The following is a 16,085-nucleotide window of genomic DNA, read 5'->3' as shown; positions in this document are numbered from 1 at the left end:
AAGGCAATTTTTCGAGACTCTTTTTAACACCAGCCAAGACTTCAGCATTGAAAAAGAGAACTTTATTAGCAGGGATGGGGATATCAGATAACAGATTCCTGTTTTCCTCTTGGTTTTGTGCTCGTTCACCCATCAGGAGCATGTTTCACAGCCATTTAAAAAACATTGGAACTGAGCTTCCAGCAACAAGTCCATTAATAACTCCAGCTTCCAGGAGGTTCTAAAATAGGGTTAAAGATATCCTGAAGGCACAAATTTTTTGCTGTTTAAGTCTGCCATCCAGAAGAGAAACTCACTCTCAAAAAAAAAAAAAAGCGCTTTTAGTTCTTTCAGTTGTTTCTCATGAAGAAAATACACACTAAATGCTGCATTTGTTGACCCTCTGTCACCTATGACATTGAGTTAAAAAACTACTTTTCTCAAATGAGCCCAGAAATGTTGTTAAAATGATTTCCACCTTCCTCTGTTCCTCACTGGACTTGGAGCTCAGCGGCAGTGGAGAAGGTTTGTTTGCAGAACTGCAGGTCACAGCAGAGCTTTGCAGACACAGCCCATGGCTCAGGAGGGGCAGTTTGGACATTTGGAAAAACTTCTATCAGAGAGCTTGTGAAGCTGGACAGGCTGCCAAGGGTTCTGCTGTCTCCATCCTGGGCTGGACAGAGCCTTGGCTAAACAGATCTCAAGCTGGGGAGAGCCCTGATTCCCCAGGAGGTGGAAGAGGCAGGTCCATGGCTGCTGTACCTCCGGTGTTCCTTGGATTTGGTGGGTTCAGCCCAGTCAGAGAAGGCACAAAGACCTTTGTGTGGTCACCGACCCTGAGCCAGTTAAAAAGTCCATCTGACCTCCTCAGGCAGGCCGAGCGGCCGCAGGACTGAACATACTTGGCCACAAGACTCTTGGGCTGCGACCACCTCCTCACCCCTTGACTCATCCTTTCCCATATCCAGAATCCCTGAGAAAGTGCTCTGTACCACACACTGCCTGTCAGATGTTCTGCTGCTGAGCTGTTCCCACACCCATCCTCCTTTAAAGAGCAGATCAGTTCTCTGGAACGACTCAAGCTGTTGACAAAAATCCCCCAAGGCTGCTGACAGGAGCCCAGAGATACAGCCTATCAGCATGGCCAGTCCCTGAGTTTTGCTAGCAACTTTTCCTTTTTATTACAGGCCCTGAGAAACCGAGAGAGGGAAGATAGGGACCATCTTCATGCAACACAGTAGCTATTGCCTGATTTGGAATGTTGTTTTGCTGGAGGATCTCCAATATGCTATCAAATAAAACCCTTATTTACAGAGTGAAACGCAAACACAGGAGTTACCAGACGTAACACCAGTGGGAGAAGTAAATGAGGATCTTTAATAGGTAAGGTCACAATTTAGCTACCAGCTAAAAGGTTTTCCTATAGGATTATTTCCATCATCACCCAGAAGCACTATGGATTGGTGTCCATGCAATTTGTAGGTCAAATGTGAAGTCTACTCAGAAAGCTGAATGCTGTGGCAAAATTATCCTGGATTGATGGATTCTAAGAAGGGAGGCTGTAATTTGCAGTGGTGTCAAAGTATAGGCCCTAGCTCAATATCATTGAACTATCAATTATATCAATTTAGGTTTTATTTGATTTTTAACTGTCTGAGCTGGAACTAGAGCCAGTCATTCCATGGCACGCACAGTCCATTGTCATGCAAGCTCCTTTTCAGATGTAGTATCTCTGCAAAGCTGTGGGGATCTCTCCAAGAAGGCCTGTGTTCCTTACTGCTGGAAATAGGGACAAGCTGTCACAGGCTGCTTGTGGATGGTCTCAGTTTGGAGCAGGACAACTTACACAAGGCCATGTGAGATGCAACATTTCTGACTCAGAGACTGCGTAACCCAAACCCACCAGAGGTGAAGATGGAGAAGGAAGTTAAAGCCAATCCATCCCTGCCCAGTTTTCAACCCTGGGTACCACATCAGGACTCTGACCCCCTCCCACCCCAGAACTCACACATTGATCTTCAGCGTCACACTGTGACAAGGAGGTGTCTTTTTGGGACACTGACATACACAGGGGTTAAATGACTCTATGCACCAAAGAGAATCACTGGTGACCCAAAATTACAACGTGGGAGTTCCTGACTCCTAGGCCCGTGCTCATTCCACTAGACCACACTGCCTCCTGAGAAAATATGTTTTAATGATATCTGGCCAGCTGTGTAAACATGTCAAGAGACAACCATGTAAAACTGAACTGCTCCCATTAGGCAAGTTGTAGTCTATTTTATTTGTAAGCAATAATCCCTCCTCCAGGATGATATTTTCACAAACAAAAAATAGGGAAATGAGGAAAAACAAAAGCATTACAGAAAATGTTGGTGACATGACCAAGTTCATTTCCCCTTGAACAGTGAGCCTCTGCCCCTCTACTAGACTCTACTTTCCAGCCTGGCTTCTGATTTGAGAGCTAGTTTTGGGGCTGGATGGGCTGGTGCCCATATGGCAGGTAGGAAAGACACCTCTTTTCACCCTGTGGGGTTTCCTCAGGTGATGAACAGTCACTCCTGCTTACAAATATGGTGCTGTCAGAATCAGAGCTATCAATTAATAAGTCTGAGCACCCTCAATGCTCGGTGTTGTGATTCCTCATTTATGAGAAGACAAAATTTTGCCTGGTGTAGAGCACAGCCAGCCACCCAACAAGGGATCTTTATTCTTTTATTAAAATGCCTCTTTTCTGTCTGTGCACTGCTGGGTACAGAAGAACAAGGGATGTATTTAATGGTAATGTGACCCATCCTCCCAAACACTGGTTTTTGGTATAAAAAACCCAGAGGATGGGTTGCCACTTACTACCACTCTGAAGATAAAAAGCAGTGGGTTTGGTTAAGTAAAATGTCCCAGCACTTGTGTGAGCTGATTCCTCTGAGACAAAATGTTTCAGGCTTTAGTGGGACTGACTGATGTCTTAAAAGAAAAACCACTGCTGTACTCGCTGCCTAGTTCACTGTCAAGGGCCCTTGGCTGTGTGGCACAGGCATCTCGGGGCTCAATTGGCTTCCCTTTGCTCCAGCATGTGGGCACAGATGCATCAAAAAGTAGTGACATTTCTCACTTCCAAACAGTTTGGTTCAGGTTCTGGTGTCAGTGCAGTTGCCAAGTGATCCCACTGCTCCGTGCTCTGCTCTGCATCACCGGAATGCTCTGTCCAGGGGAGCAGGCTCTGGCAGTGCCTTTCAGCTTTGCCCTTACACGTGTATCATGTTGTTTCTGCAGAGTTTATCAGTAGTACTGTCTCTGTTTCTCTCCAGCAGCTACATGCAGAGCTGGGTTCCCCAGGGAGCTCCACCCATGCAGGGCTGGAGATCCAACGCTGTTCCTCTGCTGTGGAGTGCACGACAACAACAGGAGAGGGAAAAGTTCACCGTCTGTGTCACCTGCAACAGACTTGTTCCATAAGGTCTACGGAGATTTTCTGAGGCTGGAGGCTGACTGACAGCAGTAAGTACTGAGCCAAGCACTCTAAAAAGGCATGGCTTGGCTTGGGCTGGGGCTCTGAGCATTGATAATGAATTATTTTATTCTTTGTTTAATGGGATTGTGTTGGAGCCTGCAAGCCCCACTTGTGCTATCATGTTGGGCTGTGGATGATAGAAACTAAAAGGCAGTCACAGTAAAAGAAATCAAAGATGATTCAGAAACTCCAGGTATGCTAATGAAGCAGGAATGCCTGGTACAGGCAGGAAGAAAGTTGGAGTGTTGGATGTTAAAGATAACGCCGGCATTGGCAATGCTGAGAGCGGATATTTCTCACAGAAAGTCAGGGGTAGGTAGTTCTCATGGCTTATTTCTTATCTGGGTTTCCTACTGTTGCTTCCACAATTTTCCTCTTCTTCCTTGCCCTCCCCTTTCCCATCCTCAGCCCTTTCTGGGCTGGATTTGTCTCTAGGGGTGACCCCACCCACTGGATGAGAAAACGCCTCTATGGGGTGTGTTGAGTGTGATACCTGCCCCACCAACGGGGATTTGGAGCTGACCCTGGCTGTGCTGGGCCCTGGCAATAGCAGTGAGGTGGATTAACCTGTCACCTGGCCTTGGTGCACCAGGGGAGGTGTTCTGTTCCCCCGGGGGGAAAGGTCTGGGCCTCCCCTGGGTGTCACACCAGGAGCGAGGACGAGCTGTACACGGGTGTGAAGCCTCGTGCTCCCGGGCTGGGGAATCTGTGTGGGGCTTACAAGGAGATGCTGTTGCTTCACCAGCCCCATCCTGACCAGGCAGCTCTTGGCAGCTGTGTGAGGTTGCTGGTGGGTCCTTCGGACCTGACTTTCTCTCGTGAGGCTCCTCAGCCCTCTGAGGATGGAGGAAGAGCACCCGGCTGCCTCGTAAGCTGTCCGAGGAGAGGGACTGGCTCTGAATTCTGCTGACAAGGGCTGTGGTGGAGGGTTTTTGTAGAGGCCCCAGCTCAGGGCAGGATTTTAGCAGGTGTTGAGGTCTCCCTGAGGCTGGTTTCCGGCAGGTTGAAAGCAGCCTTTCAGCATTACCAGTGATGACATTGGATGAGAAAACATTTTTTTTAAACAGTAGTTTCTTCAAAGCAAGATGTGAAAAGCAAAAAGTCCTTCTTGAACTACAATTTGCTTCCTTGAGTAGAGCACCAGAAACTAATGAAAGCCAGGTGCCTTGGCCTGTCCGAGGAACAGGAAAGGGAAGAAAAGCCAACCTCAGCAGCCTGAAAATTTACAGTTATAGAAACCTACTTTTGCACCCAGGCTCTCCCAAGCAGTAGAGGAGCCCAGGAAGGGACTTCTTTTATGACACCAAAATACTGTGCATGTGGGCAGTGGAGGGGACTGGAGCTGCTGACACAAAATAAAGCAGCTTCCAGGAGCTGGGCTGCTTCCAGGAGTTGCCAGGAGGGAAGGGAGAATGCTGAAAGCTGCTTCAGGGCACTCAGGGCTGTGGTGTGCTAAACAAAGCTCCAGTGAGCCCAGAGCTTGGCCTGAAAGCCTTCTGTCACAAAAGTCGTGTAGGTGTTCAGAGTCCTTCCTGGATGGGGACAGCAATTAGGAGATGAGCTGTGACAAGCTGTGTTGCACAACCATCAAACCAGTTTGGCCATTCATTGCCCCCCAGTTTCATGTTGTGGTGCCAGTGTGTAAGGCAGCACTGGGCTGGCTACACTCCCATGCTGTGTTTATCCTGCCCTTCTGTGTCATCGTTTTGCAGGAAAAGCGTTGGGAGTTGCTCATGTGCTGATGGAATTATATGGACGTGGCAGAAATGAGTCTGACACACTTTCTGAATGACCAAGGTCACTGCATAAATGTGTGTATATGCAGGAATATATGTCTGAAGTGGGGGTGTGTGCATGTATAAATGTGTACATGTATGTCTGTGCGTACCTGGACTCTTGAGCAAAACGTACATGGGCTGGAAAATACCTGAAAGGGCTACAAATAATTGCAATGGTGGGCAAGAGCAGCAAGTGCCCCCTTTCCCTGGGCTCCCTCAGCCACCACAGCTCTGCCAAAGACAATGGCAGGAAGCCAAGGGGAAAGAAAGAGATCGGCGGGGGGAGCAGAACCAGGTTGGGCGTCCTCTGTTTCACACTGAAAGTACGGAAACTCAGGGGCTTAATTCTTTTTTCATGAACCTTTCATCTGGACCAAAAGTGCTTGTACAAGCCTTGCTCCCCTGCCATTCCCCTGGGCTTTACGTACAGGATCGCAGATTTTATCCAGTCCTGCTGACTTTTCTGGGTGGAGATGAAACACTGATTTCCTTTCAGGAAAGCTCATCGGAAAACTCATCTCTTCCTGGGGATGGTTAAATAGTGCTGACTGCACGTATACCTTATGGGAGGAACAGGAGAGGAACAAACCCAGCCAGTTCCAGGTTTTGCAAGTGCTGCAGATGTTGGAGGATAATCTTTAGTAACGAGGGACTGATAAGCACTTTGTTACAGTTTATTAATTACCATGCATGTATTTGACTGATCCCAAGGTCAGATATTGCTGCCCTGGTGTCCTGGTTCAACCCAGAGAAGGAAGCCAGATCCCGGCAGCCACGGGTCTCCCTGTGCAGGGTCAGGCTCATGGTGACGCTGCCTGCAGGGATGGGTCAGCACAGGCAGTGCTTGGTGTGGGGAGAGCCTCTGCACATCCTTCTGCACATCCCTCTGCACTTCCCTTTGTGTTTCCCTCTGCGTATCCCTCTGCCTGTCCCAGCCGAATCCTTGTCCCTCCTGCACTGCCCCAGCCTTGGCTGCCAGGTTTTGATTAAAGATTCATCCACACCAACACCACGCAGGTCTTCCAGTTACTGCTGACTCCTGATGGCACCTAGTCCAGCAGACACAGGGCTGTTATTAGCACTGCAAGGCCAGCAGAGCAAAGAGCTTTTCATTGTATACACTGTTGTAAGGATATTATAACGCAGTTTCCACTTCCTGGTAATTAACTCCATCTTTCCCATTCAACAACAAGAAGCACTGTGTTCCAGATAGGTAGGTCTGCAGAGATGGGAGCTTCTTATTCCAGTTTGAAAACCCCAGGAAATTACTTTGACAGAACATTTTTTCCTGTCATTTAAACACAAAGAAGAAAATACGTCAGCAATAATCTATAAATTTTAGTTTATCTCCTCTCTGTTTTCTTCCCCCTTATACTATCCAAGCCAAGCGTGTACCCATGACTTTGAAATTAAATGAAAGTGGGATTGGTTATTGATGGTATCAGTGGATACTGGTGGATATCTGACAAAGCTTTTCTTCATATCTAGGGTTTTGTCATAAATGAAATACCAAGTTTAGATACTGCTTTAGATAGAGAGATGAATTGCAACTGAACTTCTTGTGGAAACAAACACTGTCATGTGTGCCCCTGTACAGGTTTGAGGGCTATAAAAGATATGAGTAAGAGGGGGAGGATCTGGCAGAATCTAATCCAAAGCTCTTTTCTTTACCTTGTATCTTACCAGGAGAATCACTGGAGCAGATGCCTGGATTCAATGTGAACTTTTTTTAAGCCTTTGTTTGAGGGAGCTGCCAGGAGCACAGCTACAGCCAAATAATTCTTTGCAATGTCATCATTACCAGCAACAGGTATTTATCAAAAAAATCAAGTGAACTAAATACATAAGTAAATACGTAAGTAAAGACTTGCAGGCTGGTAAAGCATGAGAAATGGTGTTGCTCAGCTGACTGGGCACAGGATTGAGTTTCAGATGACCTGGGTTCAGCCTTTGGCTGTTCTGTGGACCTTGAGTTAGGGTCCTTGTCTCTCACCCAGCCCTGGTATTTGTCTAGCTTTGTTTCCTACAGGAATTACTAAAGTTGGTGGGGATAAGCATAAAACTGTCGATGAAATGAGAAGCTGTTGGGGAGGGAAATCAGGGCTGAAGGTGCCTGGGTTTCCTTCAGGTTTGCTGCTGCCCTCCAGGTTGGGGATGGGTATGCTAGACTTGGAGTCGACTAAGCAGGTTGACAGGTCCCTGGTGGTCCTGGCTAGAAAAGGAAGAGCCAAGCCCTTAGCTGCAAGTGTGTTGGTAGGGCAGGGCCGATTTATTCACATAGGTGAATCCAACTGCAAAGCCTTTGTGGCCAGGACTGTTTTCAATCTGGTGGCTGTGCCCAGAATAACAGGAGCAGGATGTCAGTGAGAGCCTCCAGGGTCACTGCAGCACAAATACTGATCAGTCCCTAACAGATAGTGTTTCCTGTCTCCAGCTTTTAAGAGAGCCTTGTGGGCCAAGGAGCTGGAAATCTTCCTCTCTGTTTTACTGGTTGCGGTTTCCAGTTCAGGCAGGTATAACAGGGAAGCGCCTGTTCACGGCTCCATCAGCTCTGGATGTTCTCCAGAGGTTGGGGTGACCTGATGTCTCCTGAGAAAGAAAATATGCCCATGAAGGCTCACTGGAGTGATTACTAGCTGTCCCACACCTTGGGAAGCCAGTGCTATCTGCGGCTCTGCCCTGATGAAACACGGTACTGTCTGGATAACAGCCAGGCCTGGGCGAAATGGCCGGGCAGGGCACAACAAGGGAGCCAGGAGGAAGGAAGTGAAGTCAGCCCTGTGATCCACACCAGACGCTTTGCTACGAACTCATTACCCCTGCCCTGGTCTGCAGCTACAGCTCCTGAGGGAGCTGCCAAACTGGGCATGGAGCTGGCCCATTCCCAGAGTCTCTTTTGGGCACCAGGCAGCCCCTTCCCCAGGGCCCTGTGCAAGGCAGTGGTGGTTACATGGGTAACACAGAGCTCTCCCTGCACAGCCAGCCCGGTGGAAGCGTGGTGATCCACAGGGACTGGTGTGATCCCTGAGGGCTTGCGTGGGGGCTGATGGATGGCCAAGGCTGGAGATGTTGGGTGGGTAGTGATCACAGAAAATATTTGCATTGTTTATCAGGCCATGAAAATCATGGGGTTTAAAGGATATATCCATGGAATGCAACCAATAAGTAGTTGCTTAAGACAGCCTGCTGCTGGGACAGCCAAATCATGGCTTCAGGGCAAACCAGGGAGGAGATCCTGTTCCCTGCAGGTCTGCTGGCAGCAGCTCTGAATGTCCTGAACTCCTGCAGGACTGAGATGACTGTGGCTCTGATCCCAGGGGCTGTGGCTGAGAAAAGAGCAGGCAAGCTCCGAGAGGCAGCTCCACAGGAGCTTCTGACACCAGGAGATGAGGTGAAAGAACTAGAGCTTGGCCTTTTCCTGACTCTTGGTAGCACTGATTTGTTCAAGAAGTAGCAGTTGGAAGGAGAGGAAGCAGAGCAGATGCAGCTGTCGGGTAGGAGGCCAAGGGAGAAAGAGGCAAGACAAGGGAAGACCACTGCTAGGAGACTCGTTCAGCCAAGCCAGCTGCACATCTCATGTTTTGGGTTTTTTTAATTGATTCTTATACTAACAGACAATTAAGCTGATTTGTTGGTTTTTGGCTTTTTTTTTTTTTTTTGGATGTTTCTCTACTTACTGAGTCATTTCCTGGGGGTGGGAAGAAAATAGCATTTCTCTCGAAGCTTCAAAACAGTGTTTCAGGGTTTGGATTGAGGACTCTTTCTTTGTTTGGTTCTTCCCTTTCTTTCATTGAAACAGTTACATTTTAAAAAGCATGAAAACAAGAGCCAGTGGTTGACAGCCCCCTAAACTTCTGCCAGAGCTGCTCTTTGCTGACAGTGTCCACACTGGGTAGCCCAAGGCAGTGTACAGGGTGGAGGATGAGACCGGCCAAAGCGGCCCAGCTCTGGACTGACTTGTCATCATATTCACCCGCAGAGGTTAATGCTTTTTCCAGCTCCCTGCACACGTCACTGGTGTTGGTGCCTGTCTGCTCCGCAGCATGCTGACCTTTCTTCTGGTTTACACATCAAAAAGGACTGTTTTGGCAGCAGCTTCCAGTTCAGCTCACATGCCTTTGCACTGTAGTGGACAAAGCTGCCTATAGCCCCAAAAGCTTGTGTGTGTGCCTGGGGAAGCCTAGTGTGAAACAGTGGCGAGTCTGGATCATTTTTTGGCCAGAAAGCTATAAATACAATGTGTTAGTTAAATCTTTGACTAATAAAAGTGGACATCTGCAATCAAGCTAATTTGCCAGAGATTAGAGCCTAATCAAAATGTAAGAGGCAAAGGGGTTGCCAGCCTCAGAGCAGCATGCATTGACAACTAAGGGATGCACTGGCTTTTTGAAAATAAACAGGAGTTAACAACCTTGAAGGAGAAGTCACACTACCCATGAAGCTCCAAGCACCAACTTCACTCTGTCCAGTCTTGCCTGTGGATTGGGGACAGGAAAACCAATGGCCAAGGTGGAACGAACAGCAAAATCTTCCATTGACATCAGTGGGTTATTGTTTGATAAGCATGTCCTGTAATAGTGTCCAGAGTGTTTTATGCACAGTTTCTCAATGGAGGAGACAAAAGTACACTTTCAGAGTTATTGCCTGTACGTCACACAGTTGGCTTCAGTGGGACCATTGCTCTTGGTTGAGCACTGGTGTAATTAAGCTGGAAGTCAAAGGCAGTCACTGCAGTTACCTCAGATCCAGAGAGGTTTATTTCACTGCAATATTTAGCCAGTTATCCTCCCTAAATAGTGTGCCATGAAGCCAGTGGTGGGAGAAAAGAAGAACCTTTAAAGGTGTGCCCATTGACCCAGTGGATACGGCAGAAGGTATGTTGGCACTATGCACAAGGCAAACTTGATCCTACTCCACCCCTAGTTTCTCATGTCTGTCTTTCATGGTGCCATTGCTTGCAAGGACCCTTAGCACTGCGTGATGTGCAGTAACACCTGGAATTACACGCTTGTCTGAAGCACTAGCCCTTGGAATCAACAGGCACATGGTCAGCAGCAGGCGCTTGTAAAATACAGCCTGTCTGTTGAAAACAGCTTGCTTATTGCCAACAGATTGTATTTTAACCCATTCTCAGCTGGGATGGTGAGGGGCAGTGATTTAATGTTTTAAAACAAAAGGAAGCAACAGAATATGGGTGAATAATTTCCTCCAAACAACGTCATGTGGGTCATCTTCCTCATGCGTTGTTTGTTTTGCTGATTAGTCTTTAGGTAGATATTCATGTATCAACTGTTATTTTCCTCTGTGACTTGTGGTTTTCTGCCCAGGAGCAGGTCCAGTTTCCAGAGTAATTGGGAAGCCAACTCCTTTCTAACTACGCAAAAGATGAACTGTGTTTCCTGCAACTTTAATGCAGTGATTGAGTAATAGCCGGACACAACAGTGTCTTCTGTAAGGAAATATGCCAACAGTTGCTGCTTGGAAGTGAATAAAACTAACTTTTTTTTTTTTTAATTTTAAAAAAAAGTGTTTTGAATGATTTGAAGCTGCAATAACAGCCCTTTCCAGACAAAGCTTACCCTTCACAACAACAGGATGCATTGCTCTATTTGAGCAAGTAATAATATTGGTTTTAGTCACTGCACATGCGTCGCTTCCTGTGGGGGGAATTGCACAGAAAAGTAGTTTATTATGCATCAGATCACTAGTTCATTGCGTTTTTGCAGATTTTATAGACAGAGATGTTTTCTAAAACCATCTGCGTATAGGAAAATATATCTTTGCAATAAGCTGGCGTGTTTATTGGCTGTACAACATACAACAAAATCAAGGTAAGCAGCCTCTGAAGTGTTGCTCTGTTAGCATTAGCAAAACTCTGTGTATTTAGGGTCTCAGTGCTTCTGGCTTACAGTCAGAAAAATTTACTGTCATGAACTGCTCATTCTGGTTGTACAAGACCTTTCACCTAAAAACTTGCGGTTGCTTAAAAGGCAATTACTGGGAGCAATGGCAAGATTTCGCCTAAGGACTCCTTCATTTGCCCCCTGCTAATGATCTGCTGGGATTCTGGCATCTTCTACAACATAAGCGTAGCAGCAATAATTCTGATGTCTGTCATTGCTTCCTTACTTATATTAACAGTTTATTTCATGGCTAACTTCCCATCTTGCAGAGTTGGTTTCTCCATGTCAGGCTGTACTAATGAAAAGAGAACAGATTCTGAACTCTCACTCTTCCAGGGGGGAAAAAATGCCCAAACTCTGCTGAAATCAATGGAGTTGCTCTGCTTTGACCTGGCATAAGGAGGATCCTCATCCACCTTCAGGTAAATGCCTTGGGCTTTTTTTTCTGCCAGGCAAGGCAGCTGCTGACACTGTCCTGGAAGCAATTAACATTTCAATCATCTTTGGGTTTCAGCAGTGCTGTTCCTGTCAGGGCTGAGGCAATACAAAATGACAGGCAATGCCCCATGCCCCGACCTGAGAGGCCATAATAAGATCCCAGCACTTCCCTGATAGTGGAGGACAGTCAGGATCTGTGCCCTGCACAGCTGGGGGGATGCTGGGGAAGGAAACACTTATCAAAGCTGGTGACAACTTTTGAGTGTGCATACGGAAATCAAGGCTGTGCTGTGCTTTTAAAGAATTATTTTTTTAATCTATCTCTATGTCAGTGGAGGATTTTTAATCAGAAAGCTATCAGCATCTGCAGATCCAGGCTTTCCTTCATCATCTGAAGTCAGACTGAACATCTGTCGGCCCAACCAATTGTTTTACCATTTTCCTGCCGAGCTATCCACTGCTGGGAAGAGGAAGGGGGTGTTAAGCCACCCTCTATCCCCAAAGGCCGAGTTTCTTTGTCAGTGTTAAGCGGGAACCTCCTTCCAGTCCAGTGAAGTTAGAAATAAAATCATGATCAGAATGGACCATGCTCTCCCCAATGCCAACAGCCAAAGTGGAACTGGGTCACAGTAAACAGCACAGACAGGGGGAAAAAACGGCTCTGGGGAAACCTTGTCATTGAACTTCACCTTTATCCTCTGGCCACATGAATTGCAGTCTCTGAACACTTCAGCTCAAGCTGTTTAGCTCCTTTATCACTTTATCCCTTTTCCATCCTGTTTGTTCCTTTGGCCAGATCTTTCACTGTGGTTAATTGACCTGGTTTCACTGATTTCTGTGAAGACTGGCCAAGCCTCCCAAGCTGGAGAAGTGGGTCACTGTGCATCATGTACACCGAGCCTTTGGGGGGAGGTTGCCTCGACTCTCTCTCAACAGAGGAGCCTTTTTGCCAACACGTGAAGCTGCATTATCACCTCGATTTCACAGGCTATGACTGACTTCCGTAGGAGGAACACCTGGGAGGTGCTGCGAGGAAAAGGAGGGTCTGGTGACTCAACATCTGTGTGAACCATGTGTGTGTTGGTTCAGATAAATTTAACCTGGGACTTTGAGAACTTCAGACAGAAAAAAAAACCCAACAGATTTTTAACTCCCCAATGAGGGAGTTATTGGATGCACTGCATCGAGTGCTCACAAGAAACAAATGTAGCCGAAAGGGAGAAGTAATCCCTCTGTTAGAAATTACTGCAAACAAACTGCAAATGTTTCCATCACTGTTGAAATCTGAATTGTGAGAGTGAAAGCAGAAAGCTTTCTTTTTTTTTTTTTTTACAGAAGCCACAAGATCTACCCTTGAACCCACTTTCTTTTTAGATCTGGATAAAATTACGCTTAGAGTAGTATTTATTAAGCTAAATGATCAGCTCTAAAAAGACCCAGTCCAGAAGAACAGGAAAGTTACTTAGTGGATGTGTACAGTTTTATTCATTTCAATGGGAGTATTGGACTGTTTCTAGTTAAGCACCAGATTAAGTACTTAATCAGTTCAGAGCCAAATTTCATCCAATTTCTGTAAGAAAAAAATGCAATCCCATTTCAATACAACTAAAGCAGTGCATTGTACCAGTTTCCCTTTTGAAATATAGACAGTAATTGCAATTTGTGAACACAGACACCTCCCAGACTGAATCATTGAGATGCCTGGAAATGAACAACAGCATTCAGGTAGTGATATTTGCTTTGTAAAACAAAGGAGCCTGATTTCACCCATGTACTGCCATATCCTAGTGTAATGCTACTCCCTCGAGTACAGTTGCAAGTGTTTTTCTTGGGATAGTGTGAATGACTCAGACAAAATGGGTTTTTCCTCTGTTTCCCGAGTGACTGATGTGCAGGAAGAGGGAAACGCTGTGTTTCACATGGGAAGTTTTCCAGTGCCTTCCCAAACTTGTCAGACCTTCCTCCTCTGTTCTCCAACTCTGCAATACTTTTACTGCAAGCTGGTAATGGCCTTGGTCAGACTGAAAAGAGATGGCACGGCTGGACCAGCAGATACACAGGGCAATGTACCATTCGTGGACCACCAGTTCCCAGTGCCCTCACTACAGAGTGTCATTGCAGTGGTCGAGGACACAGCTCTGGCATTAACGCAGTCACTGAAAGCCTTCCTGGTGTAAATCCAGCTGAGAGCCAGTGGGAAGGGAGGGTCTTCTCTTGATAACCAGTGCACAAAGATCTGTCAGCCTGGTCCCTGCTTTGAAGGGTTGTGAGGCATCATCCTTTACGGCATTTGTGGAATCTAGTCTTTATTACCTGCTGACAGACACGAGCACCAAACTCCCTTTTATTATTGAACAAAATCAGAGCAGTAAGATATTCAGATTCCCATGGTCATGGGAGAATAAGAAATGTGTGCCTAGCTATAGGATGGTGCTCATCAAATTGTGACTTTCAGAGAATTGTTCCAATTACACCATCAATATATATAGGATTAATATGTGAAAGCCCAGGAAGGCAAACATGCACTTTGGGTTTTATCTTCTGCACAAGCCTCTAGTCTTTCCTCAGGAAATTACCATGTACTTTATCAGTACCTTGGTGTTAATTTTTAAAATCTCAAGACTTCAGCCAAAAGAAACTGGCCATTTACTGGTTTTGCTTTGTTATAAATGTAGTGGTTGTTACCTAATTAACTATTTAGCACCCTGGCAGGTTATCACAGTGAGTTCAGCTTGGCAGAGCACCCAGGTTGTAACCCTGATGGAAAATGTCACTGCTCTCTGTATCTGATACATTTTGGTTAGCAGAGCTTTAAAAGCGGCAGTAACAGGCCCTTAATAAGACATGTTTGTCAAGAAGATACAAAATAACTATTAAGTTGCTTTACATATGTTTTCTTTTTCATTCATTTTGCCTTCTCTAATTGTATACTTAACATCAAGCTGCTATCTCAGTAACTTGGATTATTTTCTTTCTGGGTCTGGCCTCCACGCCACTGTCACTGGGTTTCATTACTGCTGCTTCACCAGTAAGTAAGGAGTGTCTTTGTACTTACATACCCAGACTCCTGCAGTCAAAGTGATTAGCAGCACATCTCTTTAAACAACCCTGTCAGACAAAAGTAATGAGGAATGACTGGGCTAGCTTGCTTTAGTTCTGTAGTGCCAGTGTTCACATGAGTAGAGTCTGATAATCATATATAAAACAGTGTGAGATTTCGGAAGACTGGGGCCATATTTGTGGAAAGCTTTATACACTTCAGAAAAAAATCTTTTGGGTAAGCATATATGCCCTGAAGAACCTCATATATAACAATGAATGTTGCATCACAGGTTCAGCAAAAGGGAAAATGGTTACTTTTCATCAGATGGTAAGTAGTTTTTATGAAGTTGGGGTTTTTTTTCTGGTACCATGTGTCAAAAAGAAGATAAAAGTTTCTTCTCTAGGCAAATGTGAGACCTTGCTCCTGCCAGTCACTTCTTGATGCTCAGGAGCAGAAGGCTGGCTCGTGGGGTGTGGGTTGGGGTAGGGCTGCTGCTTTGCCCTGCAGCACTGCACTTGCCCAGCCATGGCAGCATAAGGGCCTTCCAGGGAGACCCTCCCAGTCATCCTGGATGGCCAACAGCCATGGCAGCATGTGTCATCTATAGACAAGAAGGAGTCTGAAAATAAGAATATTAAGTGTTTCCGATAAGGGCTGGGCTGACCCGAGCACAGCCCTGTACTCAGCACTGGTCTGTTTTCAGCTCTGCAGGTGCTGAGCGTGTTGATTGTATTAGAAGTGGATAACTGCCACCTGGTAAGGACAACTGTGATGTTCTGTGTGTTGGTAGAAATAATCAATTGCAAAGAAATGGGTTAAAGATCTAACAGAGCAAGCAGGCTGAAAAGGTATGAGTGGATTCCAGGCTCGATGGGAGCCAGTAGTGTCATGCAGCTCTTAATTAAAAGGGAAAAAAAAAAAAAAAGAAAGAAAAAAGATGAAAAACAGGCAAACATCATGCTGGGATAGATAGTGAAAGTGCAATTTATAAGCTGTGAGCTCATCCTACTATTCTACTCACCATGAGTAAGGCCACAGCTGGGGTACCTCATCCACCCAGGAGCTGTGCACTTGAGGGCAGCCATGGGTCACCTTGAGAGATGAAGAACAGGAATTACTCAGAAACAGAAGTTGCAAAGAAAAGTTGAAGCTACTGCAATAATCTGAAGAAAGACAGAATAGAGATAATTATAAATATGTAAATAAATGTTGTAAAGAGGAAAATAAATTATTCTTGATGTTGATTGTACTTAGAGTAGTGGTGGGCTTAAACTGTAGAAACCCATAGCTTGGAAATCAAGAAAAAATATTGCCAGTGAGAAGAATGGAAACACAATGGAATAGCTTGACTGAGGTTGCCTCACTAAATGTATTTAAGAACAGGATAAAATGTTAGTTAGGGATGGCATGGGTTTGCCACCCAGCAGGACTAT

At 45.9% G+C, this 16,085-nt stretch overlaps 1 long non-coding RNA gene across 1 annotated transcript; it reads left to right on the top strand.

The window, feature by feature from the left end:
- Positions 1-3,419: 3,419 nt before the first annotated feature.
- Positions 3,420-9,181, top strand: LOC126637049 (uncharacterized). Its single transcript, XR_007628176.1, has 3 exons — positions 3,420-3,477; positions 6,955-7,078; positions 9,068-9,181. It is a non-coding gene; the product is annotated as an uncharacterized LOC126637049 (long non-coding RNA).
- Positions 9,182-16,085: the final 6,904 nt, after the last annotated feature.

This window comes from Myiozetetes cayanensis, unplaced genomic scaffold, assembly GCF_022539395.1.
Source record: "Myiozetetes cayanensis isolate MyiCay16 unplaced genomic scaffold, myiCay2020 scf14, whole genome shotgun sequence".
Taxonomy (NCBI): domain Eukaryota; kingdom Metazoa; phylum Chordata; class Aves; order Passeriformes; family Tyrannidae; genus Myiozetetes; species Myiozetetes cayanensis.
The sequence above is the reverse complement of the archived record's forward strand: the minus strand, read 5'-3'. Positions and strand labels throughout refer to the sequence as shown.